At 40.2% G+C, this 16,441-nt stretch overlaps 1 protein-coding gene across 5 annotated transcripts in view; it reads right to left on the reverse strand.

Annotated features, from left to right (window-relative positions):
• CEP112 (centrosomal protein 112) overlaps positions 1-16,441 on the reverse strand; it is a 220,573-nt gene that overhangs the window by 131,957 nt on the left and 72,175 nt on the right. The window lies entirely within an intron of this gene.

The following is a 16,441-nucleotide window of genomic DNA, read 5'->3' on the forward strand; positions in this document are numbered from 1 at the left end:
CTTGAAAGTATCAGGAGCTTGCAGCATTTCTCATTTATTTCTCAATCCATCCCAGAGACCTATAACGACCCACCAAGCTGCTTAACACAAGCCACTGAAACATCAACCTAAACCTGGATGATACACGTATTCTGACAAAAAAAGAGAGGAAGAGTGGCCCTCATGTTGCTAAGCAACAGTTACTAAGCCAAGGCTACCACTGGAAATTCCAGGTACCTTACAGACAGAAGAGACCTGTGGCTGTAATGGAAGTCTAGAAATAAAGAGCCACTGCAAAAGGAAGAGGGCGTATGTTCACATTTCTCAGACTTGCGAGACAAAGGAAAAGCCCATTTTTCTGCAAACTATTTCCACTCTTCCCATCCAGCCTTACTTTCTCCCAAGAAGCTTTCCATGGGAAGGAACAATTCTATGTTTCTTTTCTTAAGGACAATTGTAGAATAAGAGTTTGGGATAGTACCATTTCTTTGGTATCACAGTTCCAAAGTATACTTCCAGAGGAGCCTCATCTTTCTCCGACTTTACTTAGTGATAGGGAAATGATGATCTAGCTCCTGTACTTAAGATTTGTGCACATCTTTAATATCTCAGCATGCTCCTGAGATGCTACAACTGCTATGTGGCTGAACAGACTGTAAATTAGGAGAGTAAAATACAGCAGCTTCCATCTAGACATTTTAAAGTGTTTACAAACAGCTGTAAATCTTCTGGGAAGTAGCCAGTTATATTTTTCCTGCAGTTTATTGTATTATACATACAAAATATTGTGGGTTGTTGTTGTTAGGAAATACATTGAAAGAAATCATACAAATGAGCTTATAAATGACACTCCCTATACGAGGATATGGAAATAAATCTGAAAGATCTGTCAGGCACCTTGATAAAATATTACATATGAAAATATTCTGCACCCTAGTCTCTCATCTTCCTGACTTCTTTGCATCTTCAAAAGAACTGTCACAATCAGTTCTGATATTATATATTCTACTATTCTAAGGCAGAGGGATGTATGCCTTCTTCTCTAAAACAGGCCACTGTGAATCACCCAACATTATTAGAGGGATTTTATCCATGGAAATAACTGCGGACATTTGAACTTTTGGCTGGTGAAAAGATTTTTAAATACTGGGTAAAATATGTTTATTTTGTAGGGTATAAACAGATGTGCCCCCCCCGGGGGGGGGCTTAAACTCTTATTTGGAAACAGACTCTTGTTCCCACTTCTAGGGATGTGCACTGGAACACATGTATCCTCAAACATGCCAACATTTCTGTTCTCATATTGCAGAACACAAAATGCGAACAAAATGTAACAGCCATCGACTGGTGACTTAGACACATTTTCAACATTATTTATGCTTGCATGAGAAGAAATTCCTGCAGGATTCGGAAGAGTCCTGCTTCTCTACTCTGCATTGCTTTAAAACACAGTTATGCTTAACTATGACTTAAAATGAATGTGCAGAATACTGGTGCATGTGAACAAAACAGTAGCCATTTTGCTCCTTTCCTACTCGAGGTTCTACTTCGCTGTCTGGAGGGAAGCCATAGTTTGGCTTTGCATTACATCCAAACTCTGGTTAATGAGTTTGTCTCTCTGCAAACAAAACATGAAGGTTGCTTCTTGGCTTGCTTCTCGTGCTTTCTTTGGGGGAAAGAAACCACAAGCCCTCATTCAGACGTAAGCCAAACCATGGCTTAGCTCCCTGCAGCACGGAAGGAGAAAAGCAGCCACAGTTTTAGCCTCATATACCAGCATGCTATGTTTTCATCTTTCTACCACAATGATGCTTAACTGTTGTTTAAAGTGATATGTAAACCAGTTTACAGACATGTGCATAGACAACATACTAGGGCATTCCAAAGAAGGGAAGTTCTATTAGCCAGCTTTTCCTCCCCACTGAGCCACATTATTTAAGTCTTGGAGCTCACAGAAACCTGACCAGACAGAGGATGAGATTATGGGCACCCCTTAGCTCCCCAAGGCACCTTCTTGGCCTGCCACACTGACTCAGTACTTCTCAGGTTCATGTATTGAAGAAGGAAGGTAGAAACAGGACACCACTGAGCCATATGAGCATCCTTCCACACACAAGCACAGCATCCACATGATGAAGGACTGTATCCTTCATATTTGTGCTATTTTTCCTGTCCTTTAATTGTGAAATAAAAAACCAGACAATAAACTGCATAATTAAAGATAAGCCTTTTTATAACTATTCACTGGAGTTAAGATGTAATCCCAACCATATGGAATATGTGCAGAATTACTATTTTTGTTCAGAGAAGGGGGAGGAGGGGAAGAGACAGTGTGAAGTCATTCAAGCAGAATGATAACTAAACCAAACCCAGATCAAAGGAATAAAGAAGAAAGGCTGAAATGTGAAGCTGAAATATTTATTGCCTTCAAAACATCATCCCTGTCCTGTCCCTGGGCACTTTAATATTGTGAAGTTGCTAGAAAGCATTCTAAGTTGCATTCATCACTGCAGACAAATGAACCAAAAATTTAAGGAGACAACAGGCTTGTTCATTATTCAGTGGTTCTGAATCTAATATGGAATTTCTTGTTTAGGGTGGAAGAAAGAAAGCATTTAATTGAAGAATTGTATACAGTTTTGTGTATTTCGTGATGTTAACATCAAATAAACTGTATGCAGCATTTTTAGTACTAAACTACAACTGAAAACTCCTTTAGGTATTATTATTATTATTATTATTATTATTATTATTATTATTATTATTATTATATCAAAAATACAAAATTAAAAGAACATAATCCCCATATCCTATATACTAATAATGAATTAATTATCTGAGCATGGATACTTTTGCAACCAAAACAGCACCATCCATGCACAAGAGAAAGGTTCCAGCGAGCTTAGAGGTACTCAACAGAAGAACAAAAGATCTTTAAGCAGGCAAAACCCTGAAGGGCACCCCAAGGAGGACTGAGCATGTTTAGTGGGCAAGAAACGCTGATTGATTGTTGGTTGGGTTGGGGGACTGGGAAATGAAAATCTGATGGGAGTGGGAATAGAATGGAGAATTAGAGGAGAGCAGCCAACTGGCTGGAACAATGAATATGGGGACTCCACACTACAACTTAATATTACAGATCTGACTGGTGCATCATAAGTACATAATCGTGAGTTGCCATGAGTACAAATTACAAATCTACCTGCAGCATTGTGGAAACAGTTTTAAAACAAAAACAAAATCCATAAGGGAAACATTCAGCAATTGATAATAAAAATAATAAAATAGCAAATGCTTCAGTTATTCTGATGTCCAGTCTCTTCTAATAGCTAAGAGAAAGCTCTCTTATTTTTGAATGACCATTTCTGTATTATCAACACGTTTGTTAATTTAACCATTCCTGATGATAGTGAACTCCAAAATCCCAAAGGCATCCATAGGAAAAGATGGAAAATAGTACCTCCAAATTGCAAGCTTGATCTTTCAAGCCCTATTCAGAACAGGCTGACAACTTAACACTAGAACAATTTGTTTCTTAACGAGGAGCAATTATGTTTGTCCACATTCAACAGTCCATCAGGACCAACACAGCCTCCCCAAGGAGATATAGAGCTGAATGTTAGGGGCAGCCTACTCCAGTTCCTGGATGATCCGGGATAAAGCATCCGGGATAAAGCATCAATATGTCAGCTTTTGCAAAGATACAGCATAGCCATTTAAAAGCAAATACCTTTAAAAAGAAGAGAAAAGTTTATTCACTACTGGAAACAACTGGGCTCCATTAGTTTAACTGACCAACGTGCTATTCTATAATGTTGATTAGAAATTGCTGAATGTTTCTCCTCCTAGTTTTTGGCTTTGGCTGTTTAAAATCTATTTTCACAATGCTGTTTGTAGGTCTGTTTGTAAACCAGATCTCAAAGGAAAAAACAACTATCTGACTTGTAGAAGACATCTGAAGGCAGCCCTGTTTAGGGAAGCTTTTAATATCTGAAGGACTATTGTATTTTAATATTATGTTGGAAGCCGCCCAGAGTGGCTGGGGAAACCCAGGCAGATGGGTGGGGCATAAATAAATAAATAAATAAATAAATAAATAAATAAATAAATAAATAAAGGATATAGAATATGGAAGAATTGTTAGGTGTTTTGATGTATGTTTTTAATATGGTATCCAGTTGTTAAATACAAAGGAGACAGCACTGAACCCTAGGCCAAAAGGTAAAAGCATTGAACTGGCATCTCCTATTGCTATCTCCTAGAATCCTAAGAGTCTGATACAGTTCTATTTCTGGATTGCTTATGAAAGCATCATGTTACTTACTTCAACCCCATTTTAACATATAAGGAGGATTAGAATATAAGCATAGTGTGTGGTTTATATGTATCAGTCTAGGATGGCAAAGAAGACTTGTTTCCCCACCCTCAGCCCTACTGGAAGTGGCATTTACAGCCTTGGCAGGGTGATGGGGAAATATGTTGCTGTTTCCCAGCCTCAGCGTGCCAGACGGGGTGATTTTACTGCTCCTCTCAGCCATGTGGAGGGCTGGGAAACACGATGAGACCCCAGAGAGCCAATTACTTAGGCTTAGCTCCTGGTGGGTGGACATCCCAGGGCAGACCTGGGTGAAAACTTTGTCCATCCAGATCCACTCTGGGAGTATTTAAGGCAAGCTGCAGGGGATTGGAAACCTCACAGTTTACATCCGGCTTTCCCTCCCCCCCCCCTTTATTGCACTTGTTTATGGGCTGTCCTTTCAGAAGGCAACAACCCTGCACTGACTTTCCTTTGGGTAATTTAGTGGCCACTGTTTTCAGGGGCAGGGAGGAATTTGCCCTACAAAGTGATTGTCTGGGTCTGCGGGCTAGGCCTACCTGATAACAGTCATCACAGCTTTATAGTGGAAGAGGCACTGGGTGGGATCTCTGATGGGGATGGGTGGTGGGGAGGGACTTCCGTTTGGATGGATAGCTTCCAATATGATTTTAAGGTTCTAGATGCATAAGAATAGTTGATAGGCACTGACATACAGTGTGAGCATGCAATACGTTCAGTTACAATAACAAAACTGAAGAAAACTAAATAAATTCTTCTAAAATGCTAGTTCATTTCACAGCATTTAATATTACTTTGTAACCATCAAGTTATTTATCATGGCAGTGAATCCATCACCTACTGTACCTATCCTGTTGAAGACACATCCACTAGTACATCTCTAAAGAGAAATCAAGTGCAGAAAGGTTTTTTAATTTATGTTTTAGTTATAAGCATCTCACTGGCATTAATAGGCTCTGTGGAGAAATAAGGCGTGGGATCAGTTTTGAAACAGTTAACGGGATACTTATTCTTTTAAATGGCGACTATAAAACAAAGGTTTCCACATATTTTCTATTTTCTGTTCATACTTTACGTTGTGCCCCCTAGAGTGAGGGTTATGTCAGCATGTTCACTAGAACTAAAGGAATGTTTACAATATGATGGAAACTTTGACTGCTTTGGGACTAAATGGTTTCAGATGCTCAGAGTACCAAGTGGAGAACAGATGCTTTTCCCCAATGATTTAGGAGTAGAGGAAGAATATTAAAGTTGGGGGGGGGGAATAATCAAACTCTTCAGCCCTGCATACATCATTGTTTTTAAATCACAAAGATCACTACTCTCATCATGATACAACTCTTTTAATGAGCAGAGTACTTAGCATCTATATAATGCCACGAACACAGTATTGAGCACCTACAACATATCAGCTTTGCCATTTCATGTTAAAACGTTCAGAAACTTGGTCCCTGTGTTCAGAAACCTCAGAGTTCCTAGATCTGCAGGATAAGGACTCCAAAACAATTGTGACACCCACACTCAATAAACAACCTCGACATTCTCCAATTTAGCTATGGAGGTTCCAGAATCTCAGGGATTTACATGATACCATCCTGGTCTGCAGTAAGAAAAAGCAAGGTCTCAGGTCTTCCTGGTCTTCTGCAGTAGAGTCCTCTGAGTTAAAGGATGTCAGTACCGTATCTTCAGGCTGGGCGTGGGGTGTGAGACTCTGGTTCCTGACATATATAACAGTGAGTAATTAAAGAGTGGGCATACCCCTTGCATAGTATCTAGCGGGATATTAATTCAGGCTGCTCCATGTTCAACCTCTGGCTTTCAGTTCTAAACCACAATCTCAAATGATTTGGAAACTTCTTCCTACAGAAATGTGATGTGCTACCCAGTGAAAGCAGGAAGAAAACTGAATCTTGCCATATAAATTTTCAGAAGCGACTTCATGAATGACACATTCCCTAAACTACAATTAAATAACATTAAAGTAGACACCACTTCTAAAAAAAATGGCTCTGTGCAAATCTTCCACAGGTTATCTCTGATATTCATTTATGCAAAAAATGGCGGGTCTGTAACTAGCAATATGGAAGGCAAGTCTTATCCGATATCTTCCCCCACCATCCTCATACACACTTAGTTTAGCCCATATGCAGCTCTGTGTCTTGTCTGGCTTGGAAACAGAATCACCAAACCAAATCACCAAACCTTACGGGTTGCCTCTGAATCTGCTTACCCAAAAAATGGCTCTCTGTGAATTTTGCACCAGTAAAATCTTAGCTAATTCTGAAAGAAGAATATTATAAATTTAATAGTTGATGTCCAGGGCACATTAGGTCAAAACCACCAATCCTAGTAACACAATATAAAGCACATGGGTTTGCAGGCCAACATGCCAAAGGACAATTTGTGAAACTATAACACTAAAGGGGTGGGGGGAAGCATTCAAAATTATAGGCCTAACAGACAACATAAAAACTGCCAAATTGCTGGGTCCAAATGGAATTCACTCAAGAATTCTCAAAGAACTCAAATGCTGATCTTCTGACAAGAACATGTAACTTGTCCTTCAGAACAGCCTCCATACCTGAAGACTGGAAAGGAGTCAATGTAACATCAATTTTTTAAAAAGGGACAGGGGAGGGGGTGTCCTGGAAATTACAGACTGATCAGCTTAACATCTTTGCAAGGAAACTTGGTCGAGAGGGCGATTTTAAAACAAGACAACCAAAAAAACCAAGCATATACAGTGGTACCTCAGGTTACATACGCTTCAGGTTACATACGCTTCAGGTTACATACTACGCTAAGCCAGAAATAGTGCTTCAGGTTAAGAACTTTGCTTCAGGTTGAGAACAGAAATCGTGCTCCGGCGGCGTGGCAGCAGCAGGAGGCTCCATTAGCTAAAGTGGTGCTTCAGGTTAAGAACAGTTTCAGGTTAAGTACGGACCTCCGGAACGAATTAAGTACTTAACCCAAGGTACCACTGTAGAAGAATAAGTCTTACTGAAGCAGGACCAGCAGGGTTTCCACAAGGGCAACTCCTGGACAACCCATAAAGCTGAATGTTGGAAGATTCAAGATAGATAAAATAAAGCACTTCTTCATGTAGTGCATAGTTGAACTATGGAGCCTGCTCCCACAAGAGGCAGTGATGGCCACCAATCTCAATGGCTTTAAAAGAGGATTAGAGAAATTCATGGAGGAGAGGGCTATCGATGGCTGCTAGTCATGATAACTATGGACTTCAACAGTTGGAGGCAGTGATGCTTTTGAATACCAGTTGCTGGAAACCATTTGGGGGGGGGAGGGGAAGAGTGCTCTTGTGTTTGAATCTTGCTTGGGGGTTTCCCACAGTCATCTGTTTGGCCACTATGAAAACAGAATGATGGACCAGATAGGTTCATTGGCCTGATCCAGCAGGCTTTTCTCATATTAGAAGTTGGGGAATGCTGAGTTCTAGAAGCAATGAGGTTGCTGGTTATCATACAATTTGATTATGTACGTGACTGAATTCTTCTATTAAGCTCAACATGATGTGTTCAGGTACTCGTCATATTGATGTACTACAAAGATATCACAATGATTTAGACATATATATATCATACAAAGGGTGATAATTCCTAAATAGATGTCAAGACAACTTTAATTGAGAGGGACATGCTTTTTGATGGGCGATGAAGACATTTCAGGAGTCTAATGCTGTAATATGACAAACATCTTGTTCATATGAAGCAAGACACACCAGGCAAGCAATGACTGTAGAAGTTATGTAAGTCTTCCTGCCAGCAACAGCAATGGTGTTATCAACTTTTCTCACAATGTCACAATCTACTAAAAAACAACACCTCAGTAAGCACACTAAGCATTCAAACCCTCACAAGTCACTGAAGAACCACATTACTCCAAACACATATTGTTACAAAGAGGTAAAATTGTTTTTTTAAAAAATTCATGTATTCCCAAAGAACAAGACAATAAATTTTAAAAATTATTCTTAACGGGCTATCTTATCCAAATGACCATAATTTCATACCAACTTCTGCATATTATAGAAAAGAAGTCTGTACAGTATATGATACAGTCACTGAGATTTTGTAAAGCTTGACCTTCCAAACACTGACATTGTGCAAATCCTTTCCTATTAAACAAGATCTGATCAGATGTATACACCAAAGAAAGAGTAGTGGCACTACCTTCTTACATTAAAAAAAAATTAGAATGAATTTAAAGCAGTTGGTGGGTGAGCATTCACTCTGTAACATCAGCACTTGCAACAGCTTTAGGCTTGGCTCCCAAGACAGGTAAGGAAAGTAACATAAAGGTTCATCATCATAATCTCCATTACCAAACACTTGACCATAGATCACATCCACATATGCTTTTTACAATTTAATGTGTGTTTGAAAAAGCTTCAGCACTATTCTTCACCCATTTCACTCACCAAGCTATGTGAGTTTCAGTGGAAAATTATGGCCTATGGATAACATATTTGCAGAAAACAACTACAATCAAAGCAAATATGGTAACAGTGCAGTTCTATGCATGTCTACTCATAACTAAGTCCCACTGATCTCAGTTAAGGCTTCCTCCCAGGAAACTATGTAGAGCAGGGATGTGGAACCTGTTGCCCTTCAGATGTTGTCCAGTTCTTGTCACCTCCAGCCAACATGGACAATGGTCAGTGATAGTTGCAGTCCACAACTGTAGAACTCCACAGGTCCCCTTTCTCTGGTGTAGAGGATTGCAATCAAGCTTGCACTAAGGGTAGAGATCACTTTGAAAAATAATATCTGATCTCACACAAGAGTACTGTTAAGTGAAGTAACTCTGTGGTCAGTCCACCCCACCCCCCATTTACGGATCACACCAACACCGTACTGTGGAATATCAGTTTATTGTGTAATTACGCTGAACAGGATACAATAATGAAGTGTATTCCTGTTCTGATATCTGCAGCATACACATAAGTAGTTTACTTATGGAACTGTGCCAGCCCACTAGTAGTTGATCTGCCATTCATGTAGATCAATCAATGTACCACAAAACCTATCAGGTCCCTGTGCACAGATCACCAGTGAAAGAATGAGAACAGCTGGAAAAGTAAACGAATGACAGCACTTGCAAATCACATATCGGAAAACAATATCCCTGTGCAAATAGCTTAGACAACTATCAGATCTTAGAATCACCAATATTACACCTAACATTTCAGAGCTGACAGAAAAAGCAGGCTATATGGAACTAAATAATTTGCTAATGTAATACATACCCCACTTAAAGCACAGCGTACATGGTGCTCCTAACAATATCCATCTAAGTACTTAATAGGCCCTGATGTACTTAAAGAACATGCTCTGGATCTTAGTTTCATTGCATGCATGCCCATACACATTTTTAATTGGCCAGGTCATTTTGTTTATGAATATATCTTCTTTCATCCATTTTTTACTATGCTTACCATTTTTTACAATTCTTAACCTACCCAACCCGGCTTTTTCAACACACACTTAAAAACCCCACTTTTCAGCATCTGGTGTCTACTCTGTATATACTTAGCAATGTAACCCCAGCCCCCCATTTTCTGTATTCATTGCAAACGAGATTATATCGAGAAAGGTTTAGCCTAATAAGTGATCTGTCCCTCATAACATGCCATTATGATTCAACTAACATACAGTAATCAGAAAGAACCTCCCTTGCCCTAAGTAATTATATAGGCATTATGTGTTCAGTCATGGTGTGTAGACATTTTAAATTACTTTCTAAAGAAACACTAACTTATATTAAAGCAATTTCCACTAAGGAGAACATGGCAGTGACTAGTTTGCCAACATTAAATATAAATCAGCATTGACAGGAAATGTGCAGCAATTACGAAAACTGCAAAGCAGTAAAGAGTATTTTTTAAACAAGCTTCCACTGGAAGCATAGGCATATTAATAAGAATTCAAACCCGCAAATCTGCTGGGCTGGAGCAAGTTAGGAGATGGCCTATGTCCCCTGGCAGAAGGGAATCTTTATCTGTGGAAATACCCCTACCAGCAGAAGTCAGCTGAGGACCATGAAGGCTCTGTGGCTTCAGATGGGGTGTCGCTGTGTGGAGACTGGCTGCTTGTTGCAGGACCCAGTGCCTCCCTTGAAACATGCCTTGATGGTACTCCAGGAAGGTGTTGGGGGTAAGGAACATAGCTCAAGTAAATGACCATCTCCATGCAGGGAGTGCATGGCAATGAGGTTTTCACAGTCTCCCTGGACCATGCTAAGCACTCACCATGAGATATGGAAAACATTCCCCATTGCTTGTGGAAAGGGTGGCAGTTGTGCCAGGCATTTCCAGAAGCATGAAATATGGCAGAGTAAGTTACAGTGGTGCCCCGCAAGACGAATGCCTCGCAAGACGAAAAACTCGCTAGACGAAAGGGTTTTTCGGTTTTGTGTTGCTTCGCTAGACGAATTTCCCTATGGGCTTGCTTCGCAAGACGAAAACGCCTTGCGCTTTTTTCTTAAAGCCGCTTGAAGAGGCGCAGTTGCGACGGACCGTGCTTCGCAAGACGAAAAACATCGCAAGACGAAAAGACTCGCGGAACGAATTATTTTCGTCTTGCGAGGCACCACTGTATAATGTATGCAGTAAATTAAAAAATGTCACGAACAGAACATCCTAAATTTGAAGTAGCAGCGGCCACCCTATTATTTCCTAGTTGGAAACATTTAGTTACATGATGCTTTAATGCAAGAGCAAGACTAGACTTTGGAATACAATGTAACTATAACTTTAATTGTCATAAAGGTGGATACAGAATAAAAAAGTAACTTACTGCAACAAACAATCTACATACCTAAAGACTGCTTCTTTATCTGATGGGCAGATTGAAAAAACCAGTCATTATAGCATTTTTACCGTAGACATAAGCATAACACAATTCTTTTAGAGGCTCACATTATATTTCTTGGTTTAGGGGATTAAAACAAACAAACAAAGCTTTGCTCTATTTAACTTAATAACTCTTCCTGTTCAAACCTGCATTTGTTTACTTGAACACCACTCAACTGAATCAAACTCTGGTCATTCATTCATTTGACTTGTATGCCTTTGTCCAAAGATTACGGGGCAGCTGACAACATAATACAAAAGGAGAGCACAAATATAACAAAATGAAAACCAATACCCCCCAAAAAAAACCCATTTTAAAGACGATAGAATGTTAATCATCCAAAGGCCTGGTTATAAGAGAGAAACGGGACTGCAAAATTGCTCCATCTCCTTTGCTCTACTCAAAGCCCAACTCTATCAGGCTCCTCCCTGAATTGTCATCTAGCAACAGCCATTTAATCAGAGAACAGGGGGAGAGAAAGTGGGATCTGCAGGGGCTCTACATCAGTGTTGCTGAAAGATAGTAACTTTTAGCTCTTCCTCTCCTAGAGATCTTTTCATTCCAAATGATCGTTACAAGAACTCTATGCCTAAGTTCTCTTCCCCGCCTCCATCCCTTTTCAGTTTGCATTGCCTTTTAGATTGTGAGGGGATGAGCGGGAGAATGCCCCATTGTGCAAGTCCCACTGTGTAAGTTAATGCCTTCACACAGAGCTTGCGCTGATGGGACTCATAAGGTAATTGCTGCCCTTATGGTTTTGCTTTGGAGAAAACAAGCCATTAACAGTGTACTGTGTTTACAGTTTAGAGTAAGGTATGTGATCTAGTTGTTGGGCTTTTTTTTAGGGAGGAGAGAAGCTTAGGGTGGGGTTAAAAAAAACTTTTTTGGGGGTAGTTCCATTTTGGGGGGGGGTTAAAGGCAAGGGACAAAGGAGTAAAATCACTCACAAATAGTTCACTATGGTTCAAAACAGCAGCACAGAGAAAGCTCCGTCTTCCCTTCCAGAGATCATACAATAATAGAGGGCAGAGCGAGGGGGCGGGGCAGGAGTCAGTTTTAGTGACGCTAAGGGAGCCAGAGATCAACCGTGATCTACCAAAACCTCGAGGGAATCTACCAGTAGATCACGATCAATCTGCTGGATATCCCTGCTCTACAACATATATACCAACAAACAGCGCAACCCTACTCAAAAGTAAGTCCAAGTGAATTCAGTGGGGTTTACTCCCAAGTAGGGATGGGGACAAAATTCAATTTGATTCACCTTTAAAGATGAACCTGCCTAATTTCCACATTCAGAAAAAATACATAAACTGAAGCCATCCTTCAAAATTCACATTTCTACGAAACTTGCAGTGCTGCTTCCCAACCAAGTATTCTGTATGTGAATGTGTATACTAGGGCAAAATGGACATAAAAATGCATTTACTGGTCAAAATTGCTTTGCAAAAACATGTAGATTATGCAGAATTGTGTATATTCCTTTCTCCAGCAGTGCTGTTAGCAGAGGGACTCAGCAGCAGTGGCGGTTTCACCAGCGATATACCGCTGAGTGAAACCAACATTGCACTCTGCCCTCATACGACGCAGAGGAAGAAACAAGCTGTATTGGAGAGGCACCGATACAGCTTGTTCCTCCCTCTGCATCTTTAAACTGCTCGACTGAGGACAAGTGTGCAGCTGCTCTTACCTCTACCAAAGGAGTCCCCAGCCCAACACTGGCTCCTGCGTGCCGGTGGGAGGGGGGGGGCTTCATGAAACTGTTCAGCTGAGGGGAACGCAGTTGGCGCTCCTCACAGCAAGCAGTTAAAGGAACACTAGTGCTCTACCTGCTCATGGCGGGACTGTTTCAGCTGGGGAATGGGAACCTTCCCTTCACCCAGCTGTGCTGGACAAACAAGTTGTGTTGCCCTAGACCACAAGTGCCTGGGTGAAACCACCTCAGCTTCCAAGGTGAGAGCTGGAGCAGCTTCACCAGGAGCCTCATGGGCAGATTGTTTTTTCAAACTGCGGTGTTTGGTTGGAGATAAACCATTATGTTGAAAAGCTAATATCGCCTAGTCCTACTGTTTGTTATCTAAGAAATAACATATTTGTGTCCCTCTTAAAAAATCTGAATGAGTTTCCCATGAAGAAAAGGACAGGATATTTGTTAAACTGCCCTAAAATATTGTTCACCTCTCTTAAGCCAGCAACTAGTAAAACTCAAACTGCATGACTTCTTTGACTCTAGTTTGGATGTGAAAAGAATACACTTATGTATGGTTGTTTAATCATATTGATTTTTAATTGTGATCTTATTGCTTCTTTTATTTCTTACATATCGTGTTTTTATGTATTACAATCTGAAATCTATGGAATTGCAAAGTTCACAAAGTGCAGGGCTTGCAAAGCTTGCAATCAATTGGTTGGGCACCTGGGAAACACTGCGCGAGTTTGCAGGCAGTGAACTTTGTGAGATGTAGGGAAGGTGGTTGGGCGTGACCAAAATGGCCTAGAAAACCAAATTGGGAGGCCTGTCCAACTACACTTGGCCCAGGTAGGTTCCGCACCAGTCATCTATAGTCTCTAACCACATGGTTACGATCAGTGTTACCATGCAGCAATTGTCTAGATTTTCAAGCAACACAGAGGGATGATAAACTGTTTAATAGTTGTTGTGCAGCTTTTGGTATAACCCATATCCATTTCTCTGGATTAATGGGAGTGACTACATCTTCACTGCTACGGTGGCCCTAATCTAGCAAGCATTTGTAAGATAGTAACAGAAGGAACGTAACAGAGGGAAGAAAAGAATCTTGCAGCTGCCCTTTTTCTAGTCCCAGAATTCAAAAGAAATGTGGAACTGAATAGACCAGATCAGAGTCAGTTTCTGATCTAGTAAATTTCACTCCTGAAATAAATTTCACACTTTTTTTCCATTTTAAGAGGCTGCATAAATCATTTAAGATATTTAAGCATCCTTTCACTTAGGAAAACCAGGAAGTGCAATTAAAAATAACAGTTTCAAAAACTGTCAAAAACCAGTTTCAAAACTGTTTTGTGTATGGAGTGGAAGCAGTATATTATCAGTCACAGGCACCATACTGCAGGCACTCAGAATCATGCTAAAAGGGACACATTTCTATCTCAAGTGTGCTGGCTATGTTTCTGTTTTTCTGTCACAGAGCTTGAAACACGACAAGTCAGTCTCACATGAGATGATGGTGAAACAAAACAGCTGCTCACACGCAGAAGCACATTGCCCAGAAGCAATAAGACCCCTATAATATTGCCTCAAATCTCTGAAAAATTATCTGTACATAGTCTAAACATCTGCCAAGTTGAGAACTTATAAAGGCATAGTATAAGCACACACATGAAATAAACACAAAACACTACACACACACACACCACCCCTTTCAACATATAGCTGTTTTACACCCTTTCCTTCCCATGCAGAATATATGCTTCTGGGTTCTGCATGATTATCAGGTGTGCAGAATCAGGCCATACATCTATTCCCTGAAAACACACAATACAACCTTTATTCCTTTATATGCTGCTATTACCTAAAAAGAACCGTCAGAACACCATAAGATAATATTTTAATGTGAGTATGAGCATCATCTTTGGGATTTAAATTAATACTGCAGCCATCAACACTAAATGCTCTCAGTGTAAATGCTCTCTCATCTCAGTGTGCTGGAATATTTATTAGGGTTGAACTAAAAAGAAGAGTTTGTGGTTTTTGCCAAAGCTTTCATCTGCTGAAAAAAGCACACAGCTTTAGCAGTTGGGGGTTGGAAATGGGAAAATGCACTCACTTATTCAGAGTCAGGACAGGCAGCTTTGACTTGGCTCTTAAATGGTTTTGTAATGTTGTCATACAGAATAAGTTACAGGTAGGTAGCCGTGTTGGTCTGCCGTAGTCGAAACAAAATAAAAAAAATCCTTCCAGTAGCACATTACAAACTTAGTTGGTCTCTAAGGTACTACTAGGGACGCGGGTGGTGCTGTGGGTTAAACCACAGAGCCTAGGATTTGCCGATCAGAAGGTCGGCGATTCGAATCCCCGCGACGGGGTGAGCTCCTGTTGCTCGGTCCCTGCTCCTGCCAACCTAGCAGTTTGAAAGCACGTCAAAGTGCAAGTAGATAAATAGGTACCGCTTTGGCGGAAAGTTAAACAGCGTTTCCGTGCGCTGCTCTGGTTCGCCAGTAGCGGCTTAGTCATGCTGGCCACGTGACCCAGAAGCTGTATGCCGGCTCCCTCGGCCAATAAAGTGAGATGAGCGCCACAACCCCAGTCATCCGCAACTGGACCTGACTGTCAGGGGTCCCTTTACCTTTTAAGGTGCTACTGGAAGGAATTTTTTTATATAGGATAAGGTGGACCATCATTTCATCCATGCAAACCCTGACTTTCAGGAGGAAAGTGGGGGAGCACTTGGGTGACAGCCTTGAAGCAGCAACAGAGAGGGTAAAAATATTGCTACAAGCTCAGATAGTTTTTATACTTTTGAAACTCAAAGAATATTTACAGAGCACTGCTCTGTACAGATCTATATTTCACACTGAAAAAACAAAATACAATATTTATTTGTATCACCATATTGTCTTTGCTTTGTTATATTATTGCTTATAAAAGCTATAAGCAAAAGGCGACATTAAACTCTGCATGAACAGGAACTTTTCAAATGCCATAAAAAACCCACAACTAGATATGCACAATTAACACAGGCAGCAATTTTAATCTCCGGACCTAACTGTTTTTAATCACATACTGGGTGACGCTTTTTGGTTAGACAGTAGAAAGAAAGAACAGCACTCTTCTTAAGAGTTTGATGCCTTTTCTTGAGAAGAGCTCCTTGCCTACAATGAAGACAGCCCTTTTCTTTTTACACTGAGAAATGAGGATATAGTGAAAGTATCCAAATAGCAGAGTTAAGTGGAACTTCACCACTCCTGATTCTATTTGATGGCTAAGAGCCATCTCTCTCCATCATGTATATTTAGATACAAGTATGACTCCAGTATCAACAAAACCTACATATGTATTAGGATAATAACACTATATGAATTTATATAATGTATAGGAATGTATGGGAGTATATTACATTGCATTTTTTTTGTGTATATATATAGATTTCTCTTTCTTATACACATCTTTGTTCTCCCCACCCCCTCACGTCTCCCCTTTTTTCCTTTGTATCAATTTATTTCCTTATAGCCGAGATTCTTTCAATAAAAATATTAATATTTAAAAAACAAAACA

This window comes from Podarcis bocagei, assembly GCF_964188305.1.
Source record: "Podarcis bocagei genome assembly, chromosome: 2".
Lineage (NCBI taxonomy): Eukaryota > Metazoa > Chordata > Lepidosauria > Squamata > Lacertidae > Podarcis > Podarcis bocagei.